This window comes from Ambystoma mexicanum, chromosome 2p (genome assembly GCF_040938575.1).
Source record: "Ambystoma mexicanum isolate Mex_15411 chromosome 2p, UKY_AmexF1_1, whole genome shotgun sequence".
Classification (NCBI taxonomy): Eukaryota; Metazoa; Chordata; class Amphibia; order Caudata; family Ambystomatidae; genus Ambystoma; species Ambystoma mexicanum.
In genome coordinates this window covers 973,763,194-973,784,535 of record NC_090923.1, presented here as the reverse complement: position 1 = coordinate 973,784,535, position 21,342 = coordinate 973,763,194, and the positions used below count along the sequence as shown (strand labels likewise).

General features: G+C 46.3%; 1 long non-coding RNA gene across 1 annotated transcript; it reads right to left on the bottom strand.

Moving 5' to 3' along the window:
* Window positions 1–5,983: 5,983 nt before the first annotated feature.
* Window positions 5,984–20,799, bottom strand: LOC138566985 (uncharacterized). The gene is made up of 2 exons (XR_011302077.1): window positions 20,597–20,799; window positions 5,984–6,289 (listed from the first exon to the last, which is right to left on the bottom strand). It is a non-coding gene; the product is annotated as an uncharacterized lncRNA (long non-coding RNA).
* Between the last annotated feature and the right edge of the window lie 543 nt (window positions 20,800–21,342).

Genomic DNA, 21,342 nt, shown 5'->3' with positions numbered 1-21,342 from the left:
AAGATGAGCCAGAATAGGGTTTTAGAGGCTGGCGCAAAGAGGCGCTAAGTGATTTAGCTGCCGCTTTCGAGGTCTGAAGTTTTTCAAGGCTATCAGCCTTTCTGTCAAAGAGCCTTGAGCCATCAAAGGGCATGTTGAGGAGTCTAGCTTGCACATCCGGTGCAAATCCCGACTTCCTCAACCACGCAAATCTGCGTAGCACAACTCTTGCAGACATGGATCTGCTGATACTATCAGCAGTATCCACTCCAGACTGGAGGCATTCCCCCATTGCCTCCTTCCAGTCTGACTATATTCAGGAAGCCTTCCCTTTCCTCGCCTTCCGGAATATGATCAGCCGCCGCCGAAATATAGTCCCACAGGGTATGGGTAAACCTGGCTAGGGTACAGGTGACATTTGCCGACTTAAGTGCCATACTGCCTGATGTGAAAACTTTACGTGCCCAGGCGTCAATCTTTTTATCCTCTCCATCAGGAGGGATAGTTGGATAAGCAGTTTGTTTTGAAGTGGATGCTGCTTGAAAGACTAAACTCTCTGGAGACGGATGTTTATTTGAATATTCAGGATCCGATCCAGCCGGTCTATATTTTCTTGGAAAAGTGCTGTCTGCAGCAGCAATGGTTTCTGGTTTCTCCACAGTCCTTTGAAGGGCCCTGTGAAAAGGGAGAACAGGATCCTTCTGAGGTCCCTTGACGATAATATCTGTCATGTCATCTTGTTCAAAAATGGGTGAAGTATTACCCCAACCCATGTATTCAACTACCCTGGTCATAAAACCCCTGTACCCAGCATCTGCATGCTCTGCAGGATCAGGTTTGGCGAACTCTAATTCTGGGGATGTGTCAACTCCACTGGCAGAATGTAGAGTGTCACTCAGGTCCCTCATTCTAGATTCCTGGTCAATAAGTTCTTCAGGAACTTGTCTTGTACCATAAGTAACTCCCAAAGGAGTAACTTCGTCTTCTTCTTCTGAAGCAGACACTTCATAGATTGCAGACATAGATTTGAAAAAGTCTGATCCGGGCAAAGGAGTGAATCTCCTTTCTTCCTCTTCCATCTGCTTCGAAGAAAATGGCAAATCCCTCGAAGTTTTCGAGGGTGTCTTCGAAGTCTTCGAAGATGACTTTGATAATGGCGTTGATGACGCATTTGGCTTTGGTGTCGAAATTATCGACGTTGAGGGCGTCGACGAAGTTGTCGAAGTCTTCGACGATTTGTGTTTCTTGGCCGGCACTGGAGAGGTGCTCGACTCTCGAAGTTTCTTCGACGGTTTTACGTCGACTCTAGGTTTTTTGTATTCCTCAACGCTACTGGTTTTAGCCATAGTAGCCTTGGACTTCCCTTTGTCGTCCAATGGAGCGACCTTAGGGTTATGGCTTTTTCGAGGTTCTTTCGAGGGGGTCGAGGCCGCATTCTCGAAAACCTCCATCTTTTTGCGGAATTCTTCCCACTTACTGGGAGAACCAGATTTAGTCGGACAAAGAATTTCTTCGGTCGACTCTGAAGAAGAAGATGAGGGAGATCTATGTCTCCTCTTCATTTTCTTTCGATGACGACGAAGAATGTCTCGATCTACTTCTAGATCGAGATCTCTTCGAGTGCTTATGGCAATCCGATCCCTTAGAATCAGTCGCTTTCTTATGTTTTTTTGACGAAACATTTTTTGAAGCCTCCCTCCCCACCGACAGTTTACCTCTCCTCTCACGAAGAGCTTTTTCGGTCATCGATTGGCAGGAGCCGCAGTCGTCGGTTCGGTGACTGGAACCGAGACAAATCCGGTGGGGATCGGTAATCGACATCTTAGGCCCACAACATTTTCTTCACAGAAAATAGAAGCGCGCCGTTCTCGATAGCAAAGCGATCGGAAAAACGGAACTAAAGCAACGGGCGCGGCTCGAGCTACTTATACCATCAGTGACGTCGACAGAGTACGGAGTACGTCAAGGGACAATCGACGCCACGACCTCGAGCACAGCGCCCTCTGCCAAGAATTTTTTTTTCCGAAGCAGCGAAGCTGGAGATAACAATTTATCACAAGAAGAGGAATATGTGGGAGGACACAATCCATTCGAAAGGTTATGAGCGGGACGTATTATACCCTCATGATATTCAGGATTGTGAGATCTGTACGAAAAAAAAGAAAAAGACAGACATAGGAGGCTCCGGTTACATCTTGAAACCAAAAGGTCAGTCTTTGGATGTGGAATCTGCAAAGACAGCCCCGGTCTCATCTCACAAAAGTACCATCAAGCAAGCTTCTAAAAGAGCTCTCTAAGGGAAGTGAAAGCCTGAAGAGCCACCACCATGAGGAAAAGGGCAAGGAACCTGCCTCTAAGACCTCAGGGCAATCGTCCACAGTCCCGCCGCCGATGGGTACTCCGTCCATGACCGACCGCACCTCGACAAAAGCGTGCCGTTAACACCTAAGCCGTCCACAATGACGGTTAAAGTTTCCTCGTCCTCGAAAGTTCCATCAATGGAGACAACAAAACATTGTTAATCATGAAGCAGCTGTCAACGAGCACCTCATGGATGGAGGACCAGTCAACGAAAATTAGTACTGAAAACCCATTGCCCAACATCCTGCTGACAGGAAAATTACAGTCAACGGAGGAAAAGAAGAAAACATCACATGTCCAGCCCAGTGGAGCTCCATCCAGGGCGGTAAGGCAGGATGAACTGTTGACAATACCTACTGTTAACCCATCGCCTATCAAGACGATGGCAAAACATCCAGATCTCATACTCCAGGTGGAGTTTTCGGATATTGAAGTGGCAGAATCCCACACATATGCTAAAAGAAAACATTTCACCATGGCAACCTACTACAGAGGGTATCTCAGACCCATCTGACCCAGCGCTAATGCAGTCTATGCAAAGGATCATGGAGCAATTTCAGAGAGCTCAGCTCTTAGTACCCTCTCATCACCACCCAGAACAAGGGAAGTAGACATAGGGGTATATCTCTGACAAGAGTGCGTGGCAGATCACCACAACGAGGCACATCTCAGTGCCAGCATCATCTTGCGGGACCACCACCTCAGGGCAAATCGCCACCACCCAGTAGACTACCTCGGACACGCAATATTCTTATGTACTGTGGTACATGGTGAGAGAGGTCTCTGCCAAGAAGTGCATCGCGAAGATCACCTTTGCCTCTAAGGGCTTAGGACATGGCTGCCCCATCCAGTGTCGGTTTGGCAGTACGACTCGTATGCACACGTCCAAGCATATGACCCGTGCAGGGACTTCCCAGATCCAGACAAAGAACATGAGGAAGGAGAGCTACCTAGGGATGCAATAGACCAACATAATGAATGGGACTAGGTAAAAAAAAAAAAACAGATGAGAATCACCAGGGGGTATTTCTCCACCAGATTATCTCGTTTCGTTCACACGATAATAGCTAAGGCAGCAGACCCATGTCATCTCCAGGTGACCAGTGAGGAGAAGTTGGTGCTCTACAAGCACAGGGATAAAACGCAGAAGAAAAGCCACTGGCCCGATCTTAGACACAATACGTGAATCGGGAAACAAGATCTCATCAAACCCCTTATCTACTCCCGCCTTGGTCTCCCATCCGGAGAAGAAATAAGGTGTCCGATACAGCCCCTCTTTGCCTAAGGGGGCACCCGAAACCCGATTAAAAAATTACGGGTGTGGCAAGGAAAAAGCTGGATAACCCTTCTTCACTGTTGACAGCTCTTCTCTCCCCCCGGATAAAGGTGGTCGCAAATTGGAAGCCATTGGCAGGAAGGTATCGTCTTCAGCCTATCTTAATGTAAGAGCAGCTAACGCATTGGCAACGACAGCAAAGCTCGACAGGGAGCTCTGGCTCACGATGTCCAGACTGGCAAAACATTCCTAGCTAATGGGGAGGCAACTTCTGATCACAAAATCGACGTGGTTGTTGATATGGCCGAATAAGGGTTCAGGCAAATAGCCCATGGTACAGTCCTCAGAAATAAAGCCTGGATGAAGACAACCAATTTCAGACTTGAGGTCCAGGCCCAACTCTGGACATGCCCTTTGATGGGCAGAACCTCTAGGGCATGAAGTCAGATACTGACACAGCTAGAGCAATAGGTTCACTCAAAGACAACGATCACCACTCCCTTTCATGGCTCCACCGCAAGATGTTACAACAGATTAACACCCAAAGGTCATCCTTCCCCTCGTATCAGGCGGGCAACAGGTACCAACAGTCAGATACTCAACGCATTGAGGCAGGTGTGGGTCAGTCCAGTCGAAGGACTAATCTAAACAAAATGGACAAGGCATCCACATACCCCACCCCCCACATCGCACCCCTGTGGGAGGGCAAATAAGCCAACACTCACATCATTGGCTGAAGATAACACCAGACAAGTGGGTGATGCAAGTGGTACAAACTGCACACTATTGAATTTGTGGGCCGCTCACCTTCCCCGCCACAAGTTCAAAGGGTGCATCTGCTGAAGCATCTAAAACAAAGGGTTCCATTCTCAGTTTTCTTTCTTTCTCATCAAAAAGAAGGGTCAGTGCAGCCCAGTTCTAGACCCAAGGGCCCTAAACAAATTGATCAGAAGACACAAAATTTAAGAGGGCTTCTCTTCAACAGGTGCTTTCATGGTTGAACAAGGACGACTTCCTAGCGACCCTGGATTTGGAAGATGCGTACTTCCATATTCCCCATTCATCCAGCGCAAAGGCAGTACCTCAGGTTCTCAGTAGAGAAAGCACATTTTCAGTTCAATGTCCTCCCTTTCGGCCTAAGTCAGTCCTAAGGGTTTTTACAAAATGCCCAATGCCTGCAGTATCAAACCTCAAATCAAGGCAAGCTCGCAGCAGTCGCAAAGACATTGATGCTGGAAACGTTAGGCTTCTCCATCAACTAGGTCAACTCAACTCCTGAACCTGCTCAAACCACTCTTCCTTAGGGCAGAGCTGGATACTTGCATCACGAGGGTGCGACCGTCAGTAGAAAAGGTATCAGCAATGCTACGGCTGGTCTCATGGCTTTTCACCAATGCCTCCACCATGGTACGTCTGTTCAAATCCCTCCTGGGTATGATGTCCTCATGTATATACCTGATCCCCAACTGCAGGTTACAGATCCAGGAAACGATGCAAGTCTACAGCTCCCACCGCCACCTTTCCGCAGGGCGCTCAGTGGGGATGGAGCACAATCTAACAAGGCATGCTGTTAAGGCACCACCTTGACATTGCTCCTCAAACAGAGGCATCCCTCTCAGGCTGCGGAAGCACATCTGGGGCATTTTAAGCAAAGGGCACATGGTCGCCACAGGACTCTCTGCTTCACATCAATGCTCTAGAACTCTGAGCGATCCGTTGGGCAATGAAATCCTTCCAACCAGTATTGGCTGGCAAGGTAGTCATAGCCCAGATGGACAATACAACCTCCAAGCATTACACCAACAAGCAGGGAGGCACACCATCAGCAATTCTATCTGCAGAGGCGCAGAAGCTGTGGACCTGGGCCCTCAAGCACAAAGCAAACATCTGCCGAAGAAAGCTAAGCAGAGATTACTCACTGTCCCACAAACAGGAATTGGATAAAGCAGTAAATAGAATCTTTCACAGATGGGGCCAACCAGAGAGCGACCTATTCGCAGCAAACAGCAATGCAAAGTTTTCCTCGCTTCACGCTGACCTGGTCAAGGCAGTTCCTCTATAGATTCCCTCCAACACTATTGCTAGCCCCTCTGTGCTGGTAATATACAGGGACAAGCACCTTGCTCCATTTACCAACACTGTGTGCTGGGGGATGCAGGTTCCCAATTTGCTAGCAAAAGGAGATTTCTGCCAGATTTGAGAGACCTCTGTACCAACCCCTGTGGAATGCATGATCACCCTGAATGCATGGCACCTGTACTAGGGTGCGATGTCCCATATTGCATGAAATCTTTGACAAATGTACTCTATCTGCAATTTTAATAATTACGACAGGATTTAGCTTCTCAATTTGGAGATACACATGAACCAGTTTCTCATGTTTTATTTAACGAAATACAATTGTTCATCTGCATGGTCATATATTGTACATATTTCAGTCTTGGATGGGGGGTTTGGGTCTGAATCCAATAATCATGTAAGTACATCCAAGTGATTAGTTGGCTGAAAGTAACAGGTCATGAGCTTTCCAATGGTACTTACATCTCTAGTGGAGGCAATCCATTGATGATACCCATCTCCACAGAGGACCAAAGAGCCCGGCTAATATTTCAGAATGATTAATACACTAAGATAGACATTGTTTTCTTTCATAACCGAACAAAAACAGAAGTGCTGTGTAAAAAAAAGAAAAAAAAAAAATGAGTCACATTAGCAAGAATATAACACTAGCATCACTCCAAGTAAATATGCTTTGTACTTTTGCACTCCAAGACACCTCTGCAAGAATGCACTTGGCAAGAGAGATTAATGAATTTGTGCTTGCTGTAGAGAAGAACAAGTTACTTACCAACTGTAACATTCTTTCGACTGGATGTTCCTCCCATGTATTCCTCATCTTGTGATAAATCGTTATCTCCAGCTTCGCTGCTTCGGAAAACAATTTTCTTGGCAGAGGGCGCTGTGCTCGAGGTGTCGATTGTCCCTCGACGTACTCCGTCGACGTCACCGATGGTATAAATAGCTCGAGCCGCGCCCGTTGCTTCAGGTCTGTTTTTTTGATAGATTATATATATATATATATATATAGGAACACCCAGGCGTGTCCCGTGACCGATACATTCTTTGTGTGAGGAAAGTGTAAGAAAACGTAAACTGTACTGTGGGGTAGGATGGGAGGGTCGATGACGAATACGTGGGAGGAACATCCAGTCGAAAGAACGTTACAGTTGGTAGGTAACTTGTTCTTCGAATGGATTGTGTCCTCCCGCGTATTCCTCATCTTGTGATAGGCTCCCATAGCAGTATCAGTATCAATTTTTGGAGGTGGGAGTACTAATTTCAGTTTTTGTGGACAGAATGCAGAACTGCCTTTGCAAATAAACCCCCGCTAGAGGAGGCAGTGTCCAAACAATGTTTAACAAAAGTATGCATTGTTTTCCAGGTTGCAGCTGCACAAATATCTGCTGCCGGTACTCCCCTCTTTAGAGCCGCAGAAGTAGCCATTCCCCTTGTAGAATGGGCACGAAGCCCATCTGGTGGTTCTTTTCCCGTTAATCTGTAGCATTCAACTATGGCTAATATGATCCAGCGGGAAATGGTCTGTTTTGTTACAGATAAGCCTCATTTTTGACCAGTATAACCCACAACAAACAGTTGGTCATCTTGTCTCAATTTAGCCATCCTAGAGATGTAAAAACCAAGAGCCCTCTTGGGATCTAATCTGTGTAATCTCTCCTCTTTGCCCAGAGGAGGAGGAGGAGGATAAAAAGTTGGTAGTACTATTTTTTGTGACAAATGGAAGTCTGAGACTACTTTTGGCAAGAACGAAGGTTTAACTTTAAGGACTACCTTATCTTTATAAAAAATAGTATATGGTGGTTGCATGAGAGCCTGAAGTTCGCTAACCCTGCGGGCTGATGATAGGGCCACAAGGAGGACAGTTTTTAGAGTCAAAAGCCTCAATGGACATGAGTGCAGAGGCTCAAAAGGTATGCAAGTCAAGAATATTAATACTAAATTTAAGTCCCAAGTTGGTACATGAAAAGGTACTGGAGGGTATACATTAGTAAGCCCCTTTAAGAATTGAATTATTAACAGTATTTTGAAACATGAAACCTCTTCCGAGGAGCGCTTGAAAATGGACAGCGCAGCAAGGTATCCTTTGATTGTTCCTATCTGGAGCCCCAGATTGGCTAGATGTAACAGGAAAGAAAGCACCATTGGGGTGCCACACTGAAAAGGGTCCACATCCTTGTCTTTGCACCAGTTACTAAACCTATTCCAGCGACATCGGTACAAAGACATTGTTGCTGGTCTTCTGGCCGAAAGCAATATTTCCATTACGTCATCCAGAAGATACCAATCCTTGTATCTCAACCTCTCAGAAACCATGCGTGAAGGTTGAGTGTCTTGACCTCTGGATGGAGAACCCGACCTTCCTCTTGCGAGAGAAGATCCTCTCTTTGCAGAAGACGTATTGGAGGGCAGATGGACATGTCTAGAAGGACCGGGTACCACGTTCTCCTGGCCCAATCCAGGGCAATTAGGATCATGGTTTTCCTGAACTTTCTCAACCTCCTGATTACTTGAGGAATCACGGGGACTGGGGGAAACGCGTACAGCAGTGGAAACTTCCACTCCACTACGAATGCGTCTCCCAGAGCTCCTCTTTGAGGAAATTCCCTTGAGCAGTACTGATCGCACTTCCGGTTGATCATGGTGGCAAACAGATCCACTTGAGGGGTTCCCCAAAGGGCGAAGATCTCCAGAAGGACTTCCTGAGCCAGCTCCCACTCGTGAGAGACCGTGCTCTGCCTGCTCAGAGCGTCTGCCGCCGTGTTCTTCTCTCGGCTAGGTGAATTGCCGACAGAGATTCCTTCTCGTATTGCCCAGAACCAGAGCTGCATTGCTTCTCTGCACAGTGGCAGTGACCCTACACCTCCTCTCTTGTTGAGATAGTACATGGCCACTGTATTGTCCGTCATTATCAGGACATTCTTTCCCTGTACAGAGGGCAGAAAGGCCTTCAGAGCTAGTCTGATTTCCCTCAGCTCTAATTGGTTGATGTGTAGTTTGGACTCTGATGGAGACCAACGACCGCTGATTGTCAGATCGTTGGTGTGTACTCCCCACCCCGTGAGTGAGGCGTCCGTCACTACCGTTATCTCCGGCCATGGTTGACAAAAAGACTCTCCCTTGAGAATGTTGTTGTTGCAAGCCCACCATAGAAGATCCTGAGCAACTGTGCTCGGGACTTGCAGAAGATCCGACATATTCCCTGAGAACTGGGACCACTGAGTTCTGAGTGCCCATTGAAGGGACCTCATTCTCAACCTGGCCTCTGGTTCTAGGAAAATGCAGGATGCCATGAGGCCGAGCAACCTGAGAAAAATCAAAGGCTGGTAGATGTTAGGCATTCTGAAATTTCGTTACCAACTGCTGGATGTGGAGAGCTCTCACTTCGGGAGGCGAGGCTTTTCCCGATGAAGTGTCCAAGACTGCTCCGATAAACTGGAGTTTCTGGGTTGGTATCATGTGGGACTTCTTGAAATTAAGGGAGAAGCCCAGTTTGTGGAGGAAGTGGCAGGTGATCGAAAGATGTTCCTGAGCTTGTTCTGGAGAACTTGCTCTGATCAACCAGTCGTCCAGGTAGGGATATATGTGAATACCTCCTCTCCCGAGACTTGCTGCCACAACCGCCAACAGTTTGGTGAAAACCCTCGGGGCGGAGGTCAACCCGAATGGCAGAACTCGAAACTGATAATGAGAATAGGCAATCGCGAACCTCAGGTACTTTCTGTGCTTTGGATGGATTGGCACATGAAAGTAAGCATCCTGGAGGTCCAATGATACCAACCAATCTTGGAGTTGGAGAGCCTGAAGGATCTGAGAAAGAGTCACCATCTTGAACTTGTCCTTCCTGAGGAACTTGTTCAAGTTTCTCAAGTCCAAGATGGGTCTCAGTCCTCCGTCCTTTTTTGGGATGAGAAAATATGGGGAGTACCAACCGCTGTTCCTCTCCGCTACAGGTACCAGTTCTATGGCACCTTTCTCTAGCAGGGTTAAAATTTCCTGCAACAGGAGCGGATCCGGAATTTTGGCAGAATTGGCTCCCGGTGGATGATTCTGAGGCCTTTTTAGAAAGGGAAGACAGTAACCTTGGGCTACTGTTTCCAGTGCCCAAGCATCTGAGGTAATGCCCCGCCATTCCTTCAGATGTTGAGAAATCCTGCCTCCCACTGGTGTTTTGTGCAACAAGGTCTCAGAGGGATTTGGAGGCGGCTGCAGGAGTGGCTGAGGGTACAGATGTCTCTCCTGAGGCTGATTTTGCACATCTTCCTCGTGTTCCACGAGGGAAGTTTCTTTTGCCCCTTTGAGAAGCCTGTCCTCTTCCTCTACCAAAAGAGTAGTATCGAAAAGAACGACCCCTCCATGAAGATGAGCCGGAATAGGGTTTTAGAGGCTGGCGCAAAGAGGCGCCAAGTGATTTAGCTGCCACTTTCGAGGTCTGAAGTTTTTCTAGGCTTTCATCAGCCTTTCTGCCAAAGAGCCTCGAGCCATCAAAGGGCATGTTGAGGAGTCTAGCTTGCACGTCCGGTGCAAATCCCGACTTCCTCAACCACGCAAATCTGCGTAGCACAACGCTTGCAGCCATGGATCCGCTGATACTATCAGCAGTATCCAGTCCAGACTGGAGACATTCTCCCCCCCCCCCCATTGCCTCCTTCCCGTCTGACTATATTCAGGAAGCCTTCCCTTTCCTCGCCTTCCGGAATATGATCAGCCGCCGCCGAAATACAGTCCCACAGGGTATGGGTAAACCTGGCTAGGGTACAGGTGACATTTGCCGATTTAAGTGCCATACTGCCTGACGTGAAAACTTTACGTGCCCAGGCATCAATTTTTTTATCCCCTCTCTCTGGAGGGATAGTTGGATAAGCAGTTTGTTTTGAAGTAGATGCTGCCTGAATGACTAAACTCTCTGGAGTCGGATGTTTATTCAAATATTCAGGATCCGTTCCAGCTGGTCTATATTTTCTTGGAAAAGTGCTATCTGCAGCAGCAATAGTTTCTGGTTTCTCCCAGTTTTTCTCCACAGTCCTTTGAAGGGCCCTGTGAAAAGGGAGAACAGGATCTTTCTGAGGTCCCTTGACGATTATACCCATCATGTCATCTTGTTAAAAAATGGGTGAAGTATTACCCCAGCCCATGTATTCAACTACCCTGGTCATAAGACCCTGAACCCAGCATCTGCATGCTCTGCAGGATCAGGATTGGCGAACTCCAATTCTGGGGATGTGTCAACTCCACTGGCAGAATGTAGAGTATCACTCAGGTCTCTCATTCTAGATTCCTGGTCAATAAGTTCCTCAGGAACTTGTCTTGTACCATAAGTAACTCCCAAAGGAGTAGCCTCGTCTTCTTCTGAAGCAGACTCTTCATAGATTGCTGACATAGATTTGAAAAAGTCTGACCTGGGCAAAGGAGTGAATCTCCTTTCTTCCTCTTCCATCTGCTTCGAAGGAAATGGCAAATCCCTCGAAGTTTGAGGGTGTCTTCGAAGTCTTTGAAGTTTTCGAAGATTACTTCGATAATGGCGTCGATGACGCATTTGGCTTTGGCGTCGAAATTATCGACGTCGAGGGCGTCGATGAAGTTGTCGAAGTCTTCGATGACTTGTGTTTCTTGCACGGCACTGGAGAGGTGCTCGACTCTCGAAGTTTCTTCGACGGTTTTACGTCGACTCGAGGTTGTTTGTATTCCTCGACGCTACTGGTCTTGGCCATAGTAGCCTTGGACTTCCCTTTGTCGTCCAATGGAGCGACTTTAGGGGTATGGCTTTTTCGAGGGTCTTTCGAGGGGGTCGGGCCACATTCTCGAAAACCTCCATCTTTTTGCGGAATTCTTCCCACTTACTGTGAGAATCCAATTTAGTCGGACAACGAATTTCTTCGGTCGACTCTGAAGAAGATGAGGGAGATCTATGTCTCCTCTTCATTTCCCGCAGTCGTCGGTTCGGTGACTGACAAATCCGGTGGGGATCGGTGATCGACATCTTAGATCCACAATCTGCACACTTTTTAAACCCAGTTCTGGGTGTCTAAGATGACGACATTTTCTTCACAGAAAATAGAAGCGCGCCGTTCTCGATAGCGAAGCGATCGGAAAAACAGAACTGAAGCAACGGGCGCGGCTTGAGCTATTTTTACCATCGGTGACGTCGACAGAGTATGGAGTACGTCGAGGGACAATCGAGGCCACGACCTCAAGCACAGCGCCCTCTGCCGAGAAAACATTTTTCCGAAGCAGCGAAGCTGGAGATAACGATTTATCAAAAGACGAGGAATACGTGGGAGGACACAATCCATTTGAAATGTCAAACCTGCTGTCACAGGAAAGGAAGGACTGACTTAGCAAGTTATCCTTCCGAGGACAATTGAAAGCAATCGCATTGGGCAATAACAGCTTTACAGCACACAAACAGTGCCTGCTCCCACCTGGAAACATGTTCTGCTGTATAGGCGCCATACAAATGTTCTAAATAAAACGCACCTTTAGACCCTCTGAATGCTTTGGCATCATGAGCTCCATCTCCTTTTAAAAGAGTCCCTGGAGATTGCAGGTTCATGTACTTCGTAGTGTGCTACATACTTTGGCATTCTTAAGAGGCCCCGCCCTACACAGCTGCCAAGCATACGAGGTCCATGGAGTATGCAGCCCACTGTTTTTCCTTCCCAGACTAGACTTTGGGCTTAAGTCTCCTGCACGCATTGCACTTGGTTTTGTTCTGATCCAGTAGAAGGCACTAAATGCAAACACAGAGTTTGCCTATCCATGGGACCATACACGCCAGACAAAGATGGCGTCTTGTTCAAATCATCAAAAATATCCACACTTACTACCTTGCCCATTGCCTAAAGTCTTACATATGTCAGTCTTCCTGCATTTTCCAGGACCATCAGACACATGTTGAAGAATTCAATCTTCAGCAATGTAGTGCTCTAGCAGATATTGTAACCTTTAAAGATTCACATGCTTTGAATATTTTCCTGTTGTCAGAATGGAATCCCTAGTATATCAATATAATAACAATAGAAAGAACAAAAAGCAGCTTCTCCACTTCATCATGCATCATTTACCCCTTGACCAATGACATACATAGCCTATGCTCCTTCCCACGAAGCCATCTTCAGACTAAAAACCACGATTCATAAAGTGTCATAATCTACACTTAGCCTCAATGGGGACGAGAGGGGGGGAGGGATTGTAAGTGAATCTATGAACAATAGCAATAATGGAGAACCTCATTTTCAGGTAGGCAGCTAATTCTTTATAGACCTAGACGCACAGACTGACTACATTTCAAAACAGTATAAACATGAAAAAGCAGAGGCAGAATATATATAGACACCATGCCTCCCTTCTAGCTTAACAAATACTGCAGCGCCCACTGCACTTTCAGACAATCCAAATTTCAAAACAGACGTCCTTGGATTGAAACCACCAATGAAGGTGGTTTGCCTGAGACACCAATCTCAAGAAGTATTTCTTCACACTGCAGTCGATTTGGATCCCCTAGAGAGCCAAAGTGTTCTTACAGTAGCCTTGCATGTTACCGGCCATGTGGAATCACGTTGGAGAACATTCAGCTCAGTCACAACAGGGTATTCGGTCTTTCTTCAGACAGCTGCAATAGGGAGATTTTGGAATCTACCAATGCATCCAGAAAATGGGTGTGTCTGGACAGTTTCAGAAAGGGATTTTAAATGTTCACAGAGAACCCCAACAGAGTGGTCCTCATGCCTGATCAGGCTTGTGGTGTGGCATTTGTACTAGTCAGCAAGTCACCCAGGTATGGAAAGAAACTAATGGCTTGTCTAAAGTTGGGGCGGGTACCAGAGCCAGGCATATTTGTGATGAACCACAGGGACAATCTGAGTCCGAACAAGTGGACCCTGAACTGGCTCACTTCATAGTCACTAAAGCACTCGCTGCTTGATGGACAACCTGAAGGATTGGCTTGTTGTTTAGACAGGATCGGTCTATTCTTCTGAATAGGTGGTAATTGGAGTAGAACCACCTCAGCTCCAATTGATGATGGCATACCATCTTTGTCAGAAGCATCCTTACTTCCTTCACCACAAGGGACAGGGCTCTTCTGTGCGACTTGTCAAGATACTTTGTCAGTGGCAGGTTTTGAAAAACTCCTGTGAATTTCATTTAGCAAACAGATCCAACACCCACTTGTTGGTCATTATTTCTTGCCATTGATGGCTGTCCCCCTCACTGGGTTAGGTAGTCCAACAGTGCTTTCCAGATGAATCGGGTGCATAGTGATGCTTTTGCACTGTGTTCGTACACCAGATTTATAAGACTGTCCATGTTGATAGCGTGGGTATAAAGTCAGAGGTATGATATTGCCTCATTAAATTCCCAATCCATTATATCATGATTCCCTTAAAGAATATAAAGTACGAAGTTCTTTAAAAAACACAGTGGCATTAGCAGTATGTGTGTCCTTTTTGCCAACAGTATTAGCAGCCAGTTTACCAAATATCTTGGTGCCACCAAACAAAGCCAAACACAGCAACCCCCAGGACAAGCGGTAGCCACCTTCTTCCATCTCCAGCTCCAAGACTCCAGCCTAGACTGCATGAAAGTGTTCCACCCACAAATTCCATGACAAGAGCACATTACACAACACCAAAGAATGAGACAGTATAACACCCCCCCCGAGCAATAAATAAAAGCATTTGCATTTAGAACTACACATTTCACAATACACAGTAACTATATACAATTTCTCTCATAGCACCTTACACAACACAGTACTTCCTTGCACTATTCTACCATCTCCCACACTTAATGCAGGCCACCCTTAACAAGTTTCACACTTGCCCTCCACGCAGCCTCACTGCACCCTTCAACACCTCCACGGATTGCACATGATCCAAATACAACAGATCACCAGTCTTCTTCAAACCCTTTCTTTATGGGTACCCAATCACCAACCAACACCGCCGTACTGCACCTACTAGATTTCTCATTCACCTTTTCCACCTATTCATCTCTCTTTCTGGCAGGCAACCCCTTCAACTCCTTCAACTCCACCACCACCACCACAGAGTCACTCGCCCGCGCCCTTCCCCGCCAGGGGGAACTAGAATGTCCAGTGCCAGATCGCAGCACACCATATCTGGACCATTCACCTTAATCATTGGTTGCAGACGCACCACAACTCCCTTGCCTGACGCTTCACGCTCAATACACTTTCCCAATGCACTCTCCACATCTCTATCAAATCTAGGCCACCAATACTCATTCCACATAATCGCCTTAGTCTTGGTAATGCCCATATGACCCTCATGGGCAATCTCCACCATCTTCCTTCTCAAGCACTTAGGAACCACCACCCCATTCCCACCTGTACAAAATACCACTCTTGACGCTCAATGTCGATCTAACTACCCAGAAACACTTATTAAGTAATCTTTAAGGCCAGCCCTCTACAAATTCCATTACTCTCCTTAACACTAAATTCCTCACTCACAGCTCTTTGCACTCTTCACGAGAAATAATGCCATCATGTGTCACAAAAGCTGTCTCAGTTATGATCGGTTTGGAAAATTTGCCATTATGTTTACGATCAGCAAAAACACTCTTCCCCAGGAATTACAACCATGACAAATGTATGTCCCTGCATCCTGGCCAGCCATCCGGCAACACTCCTTGATACTTTGTCCAGACCCTTCTTTTGAGAAATTACTTTCAATGGTTTGTTGTCAGCTCTTAAGGTAAATTCGCCCCCCCCAAGACAAATTTGCAAAATTTTACAACTGCCCAATGACATGCAAGGGCATCCTTCTCCAATACAGAATAATTCCTCTCAACATCCTCGACGCATGCATGCTCACATCCATTTTCACCAATTCAGGTTAATACGGCGCCAATACCTGTATGACTAGCATCCCCAGAAATCACACTCTTCTTCTGGTGTCGAAAATGGATAAAGATCTTGCCAAATCAATTTCCCTCCATCTGGATACATTCTTTCTCACACTCCGCATCCCAGGAGAATTCCACACCCTTCTTTAATAAGGCCCTCATTTTCACAATTGTATCAGCAAAACTCTGCACAAATGTTTGGTAAAACTATCATCCTTTATCCTTCGGGGACGGCACCTTACTTATTGCATCCACAATTTCACATTTGGGTTTTAAGCTAGCAATCGAAATCCCAAATACTCAACTAACTCTTTCCCAAACACACATTTCTCTGCTCTCAACATAATGCTTCCCTTCACTAGTTTCTTCAGAACCTTCCTGACATTCTCCTAATGCTTCTCCCATGTCTCCACAAACTAAGATATCGTCCTGAAAGCAGTGCACGTGTAGCACATCCTTCAGCAGTATGTCATTCATCTTCTGAAAGACTGACTAGGCAGAAACCAAGCCAAAGGGCAGCCTCAGAACTAAAATATTCCCTCATGGGTAATGAAAGCAGTCAATTTCCGTGATTACTCATCTAACTTAATCTGGCGATACGCAAAAGCCATAACAAGTTTAGAGAAAAATGTTGCCTTTCCAATCATGGTTAACATCTCCATCATATTGGGAAGTGGGTGCCGCTCTGCAACACCACATTTATTGAGCTCCCTCAACACCACAGACAATCTCAGTTCCCCGGTTGGCTTCTTCACAACCACCAACCGGGACACCCACACCAAGCACTATCACATCCCACTCTCTCAATTTCCTCAAATCCATTATAACTCCTTCCTTCATCACCAATGGCACAGGATGCAATTTTGCTGAAACTGGCACACTTCCTCTTTCAGGACAATCACGTGCTTCATACCTTTTACACGTCCTATGCTCTTTGAAAATACTTTGGGGAATGTATCTACAACACTAACGTTGCTCCCCACAAGCATAACTTGCTCATCCGCACTGGGATCTAGTCGGATCTTCAAACCCTTCTGCTCTCTCCAACCCAACAAAGGTTCCCCTCTCTTGGTAACATACATTCTCCATGCGTTTCTCTCATTTTTCACTTTAAATGAGACAAAATACCCTATGATGTCTACCTTGCCCAAATGTGTATCCTCCTGGCCTTTTATCAGAGGGTAGCAAGTCACATATCTGCCCTCCCACCTGTGTCTCATATACCCCCCTCAGGACATCAGGGACACCTTTGCCCCAGAATCTGCCATCATTTGGAAACCCTTACCGCTTAGAGCAAGTTTTGCTAACGGGCTGTGTCACTCCTCATCTTCATCACATTTGACCATGTTCACGGTAACAACCTCCACTTGCTCTTTTTCCTCATCACCTGAAGACTGCCGAGTGTCTTGATTGACATACAATACCTTGCGACTGAGGCCAAAAGAGAAATTCTTACAATTGGCATAACGCCCCGATCTTTTGCATTTCGCATACGTCATTTTTCTTCCAGGGCATACTGGTGAACTGGCACAATGACTAGCACTGGCACACCTAAAACAATCACTTTTTTTTGTGTTTTAGGCTAATCTCCCTTTCCATCTAGAAGATCTCAAGGACGTTGCCCTCTAACCTGGACCTTCTTTTTTTCCTCCTTCCCAACATCTCCTACACCCTTAAGATTTGTGGTAACAATTTTACTTTCCTTTTTTGACAACTTATTCACACAAGCCACTGAATGCTCTACTCGTTTGGCAATTCGTATAACCTCATCTATACTTGGCTCATCTTTGAGCTACAACTCTTCCCTTATCTTGTCATTCCAACAATGCATCATAAACTGGTCCCTTCTGTGCTCATCTAATTTCTCACCAAATGTACACTTAAGAAATAAATGACGCAAAGCAGCAAGATATTCCTCAACGGTCTCTTCCCTCTCCTTGCACCCTAACATCAAAATTATATCTTTCTAAAATACTAGTCTTCAGATTAAAATGAATCCAGTTTATGCAGAGCCGAGCCAAATTCATTTGAAATACTCTTCCTCTGCTTCACTTAATTCCAGCAGGGTTTCATATATATGTTGCCCTTCATAGACCAGGAAATGCCTTAACAAGGAAACCATCAGTCGATATTGTGTTCCAACAGACAGCTCTAACAGTGTAAAAAAAACTATTTTTCCATTGGGACCATTTAATTTTAACAGGTCCTGGAGACAGCATGAAAGCTGGAGGACCCGGAACACAGGCATGGCCATTTTGAGCACAAGAAACACAAGCTAATGTACACACTAGCATACATTTCTTCTGGGCTATACACTGTGCTGTATCTTCCCATCTTTTGGCACCTTTTTGTGTATTATTCTGTGGTGCACACACTGTAACCTGCCATTTTATCCTCTTTACTAGTAGACTTCTCACTTTGCCTGTATAAACGTTGCTCCAGTAACCAGAATGGGAAGCATTGCAATCGCCCTTACTAGCAGGCTTCTCACTACGCCTATAGAACATAGCACCAGCAACCAAAATGTGAAGCGTGAACCGGCTGTCTCACTTCTCTAATGCAGCTGTCTTCCTTTGCCGTATTACGTTGCCCCAGTAATTTCCAGACAAGGAACGTGCTGCGCATTGCACGTCTACTCCAACTACGTTGCCCCGGTAACCTGACAGAGCATGGGCTGCATGTCGCAAGTCAGCACTGTATAGGGTGCATTACTCTAAAGTGTCTCCCCTTTTGTATTAACGTGGTGGGTCGATGCTTTCCAGCGCAGACATGCGCGCTGGTGCAAATTGAGCATCTGCTAGCAACTAAATCTTTACTCCCTTCTTCGGGCTCGCTCTTTAGTAATGTAGCGACACCACAGAAGCAGCACCTTTCATATTCTTTCACTTCGCTCTCCCCCCGGCAGCAGCGCATGAACGAACGGAGCACAGGAGCATTTCCCTCAGCATCACAGTGTCGCTCACCTCCTTATGGTCATCGTTGTCCCATCACAGACCTTCAAGGGGTGCCGGCAGCAGGACACCTCCACAGGATACAAGGTCAGTCATGCTCAGTAGGGTGGGAATGAGGGTCAGGTGTTGCTGGTGTGAGGCCACTTTACCTCGTTGCCAGTGAAATGAAGTCCTTTACACACATGGATGGGTCAGCAGAGATCTTTATTAAGATCTTACAGCCAGCAAAGCAACCCCCAGCACAAGTGGTAGCCACCTCTTCCATCTCCAACTGACACTTTCCTTCCTCCAACACTCCTGCCTAGAATGCATGACATTAACCCCCATCTCACCCACCAAGGATGATCTCTTGGGCTTCAGCATACTTGTGGTGGAGCAATTCACCTCCTTGTACCACATTTCACATTCATAAGCTACTGTGATGAAAAATTAATTATCAGGCTGTTAAAAGATTTTCCCTGCCATCACCTGTACTGTTCATACCTTTTGATCTGGGAGAATGGTGAGTTGACAAATTGATTATTGATTCTGGTATAGGATCACTGCCAGAAGCAACATGGGAGACAGTATCCTGCGCCTTATATTTGTTGGCCATCCACACCACAAAGGGGAGCATGGCGGTAGAAATTAAACTACAGTAAATTCATAACCTGTTTAGCATCATAATGACCACTATCCTTCATCATCCCAGTAATCATGGAGGAAATATTTTGTCGCCCCTTCGGTAAAGTCAAGGCTAAACAGAGGCAGCTTTCACTATTTTGTAAAATTCTGTCACACATTGTCTGGCAGTGAAGCTCTGCATGGAGGAGACTGTAGTTTTGAGACAACAGTCCACCCACTCATCCCCCATACCCATGGGAAGCTACCGTTCCTCAGGTGTGTAAACATAATTCAAAGGTCAGAATAACCATAGTTATCCTGGAGTGATGTTCCTGTGTCCTTAGTGTTTTAGAGTGAAAGGCTTGCTGAGCAATTCTGGGTACTGATGTAGAGCGATTTACAATCTGCAGAAGTAGCTTTTCCTAGAGCACATGTGTAGGTGGAATAACGCACGTCTCCTCCCACTTGGAAGGTTTGGGTTGACATTTAGACCGATGATCTGGATATTACTAGACAATTATTTTGCAGGGGTAGCATCACAATGCAAGGAAAGTGGCAGGGCTCTTACTCCCGTCACCTTGGCAGACGGACATTGATTCTTTAATGTTCGTAACAGGTTCTGACTCCAGCACTACAGTAAACTTCTTCACAGGAGATAAATGCACTGGAGTTTGAAACATCTGAAACCATGTATATAGTTTCTGTTTCATGCGCCTGTTTCTGCTAGCCTTCTCATGCAAAGTGCTCCTCATCGTCTGACAGATCCCATCAATGAGAGTCTGGTGGGCAAGCAATTGCCTAATTGATGAATTAATCGACAAGTGTTTCCCTGCTGGAAATGAGAATAGTACCACAGAGTGCAGAAGCCTTGACAACAATACCATTAAGAGCCATTGAGAGTGCAGAAGATTTGTTGGAAGACTTTGCCACAGACTGAGCGCTCATTAACAACGCTCTAGTCAGCAGGTTGATTAATGGTAGCATAATCGTGTGTGGCAAACGCAACAATATATGTGACGCTCCAGTACATTTTGGGGACTATTCGCATAGTCCGGATGGGGTTGGGATAAAGCATACAAGTTCAAGAGATTTTTGCTACAATCAAAATAAGTATTTCTCTGAGAACCTAGAATCAGCATAGGTTGAACTAAAGTGATCAAGAGTCAACTATCCTTTGGTGACACTGGCCTCCCTCTGGACTTCTACATAGTTTCAGGGTTGTAGCACCCAGCACGCTCGTTTGCTTGAAAACAGTCTCAGATAGTGCCCCAGCTACGATTTGTAATCTATGCAGGATTATGGTGCTGGTCTCATTTCTAACTGCTCTCAGGGATTCAGTGCCCAGCTTACCTTTAAGGGATATAGTGCCAGACACTTCTAAGGGATGCAGGCAGTCACACGTCCAGGCATCCTACTCGCTGTACCCTAAGGTCTCTGGGAAGTAGCAGCCAGCATGCCTTTCACAGAAAGTTATTCTCACCCTCCATTTGGATCGACCTTCTGGGACACGTTCTTCCAGTCAACTCTCTCAGGAGTACCAGGTCTCAATTTCTTCTGCTGCTTCACGAAGGCCCTTCAGATATCTCTGGGTGTCTTTCTTCTTTCAGCAATCCCAGCATCTTGGAGCCAACAGGTCTCTCAGCTGTCCTGGGACCCTAAGTAACAGATAAGACCAAAATAGCAATAGTGCAGCACTGCAAAACATTTCTGGACAAACAGGCAGGGTTGGAGGGGGGGGGGGGGGTGGGTGTGTGTGTCCCCACCACCACCCAGGGGGATAAATCCCTGGCACATGAAGCGATGCCAGGGATCCTGGCAGGAAGGCGGTAAACAATAAAGGATAATAAAAGGACCCCTCACAAGAGAAAAAAATTAAATAAAACACAGTGCCATGGCTAACAGTTTCACTCTAAGGGTCGCAAGGCGCTCCGCTTGGCGCCATTCACCGTCAAGGCCCAGCCTAGATTTGGGGCATGCACTCAGGTTACTGCCACTCCACAGATGGCCAGTCACTGCTGCAGGGCCCCAAGCACGTCTAATTAATGGCGCTCCCCACAGTGGGGAGTGCCCAACGATTCCAGCCCTCATGGGCTGTACAAAATAAAGTCCAGGTGGAGAAGAGTTGTTGAGGCACACCATGCTGCATCCGATCGTTGGGCTGCACCTACCACACGCAGCCGAGCTCAAGTAAATACTTTAGGACCACACATCATTGGTGCTGCTGTT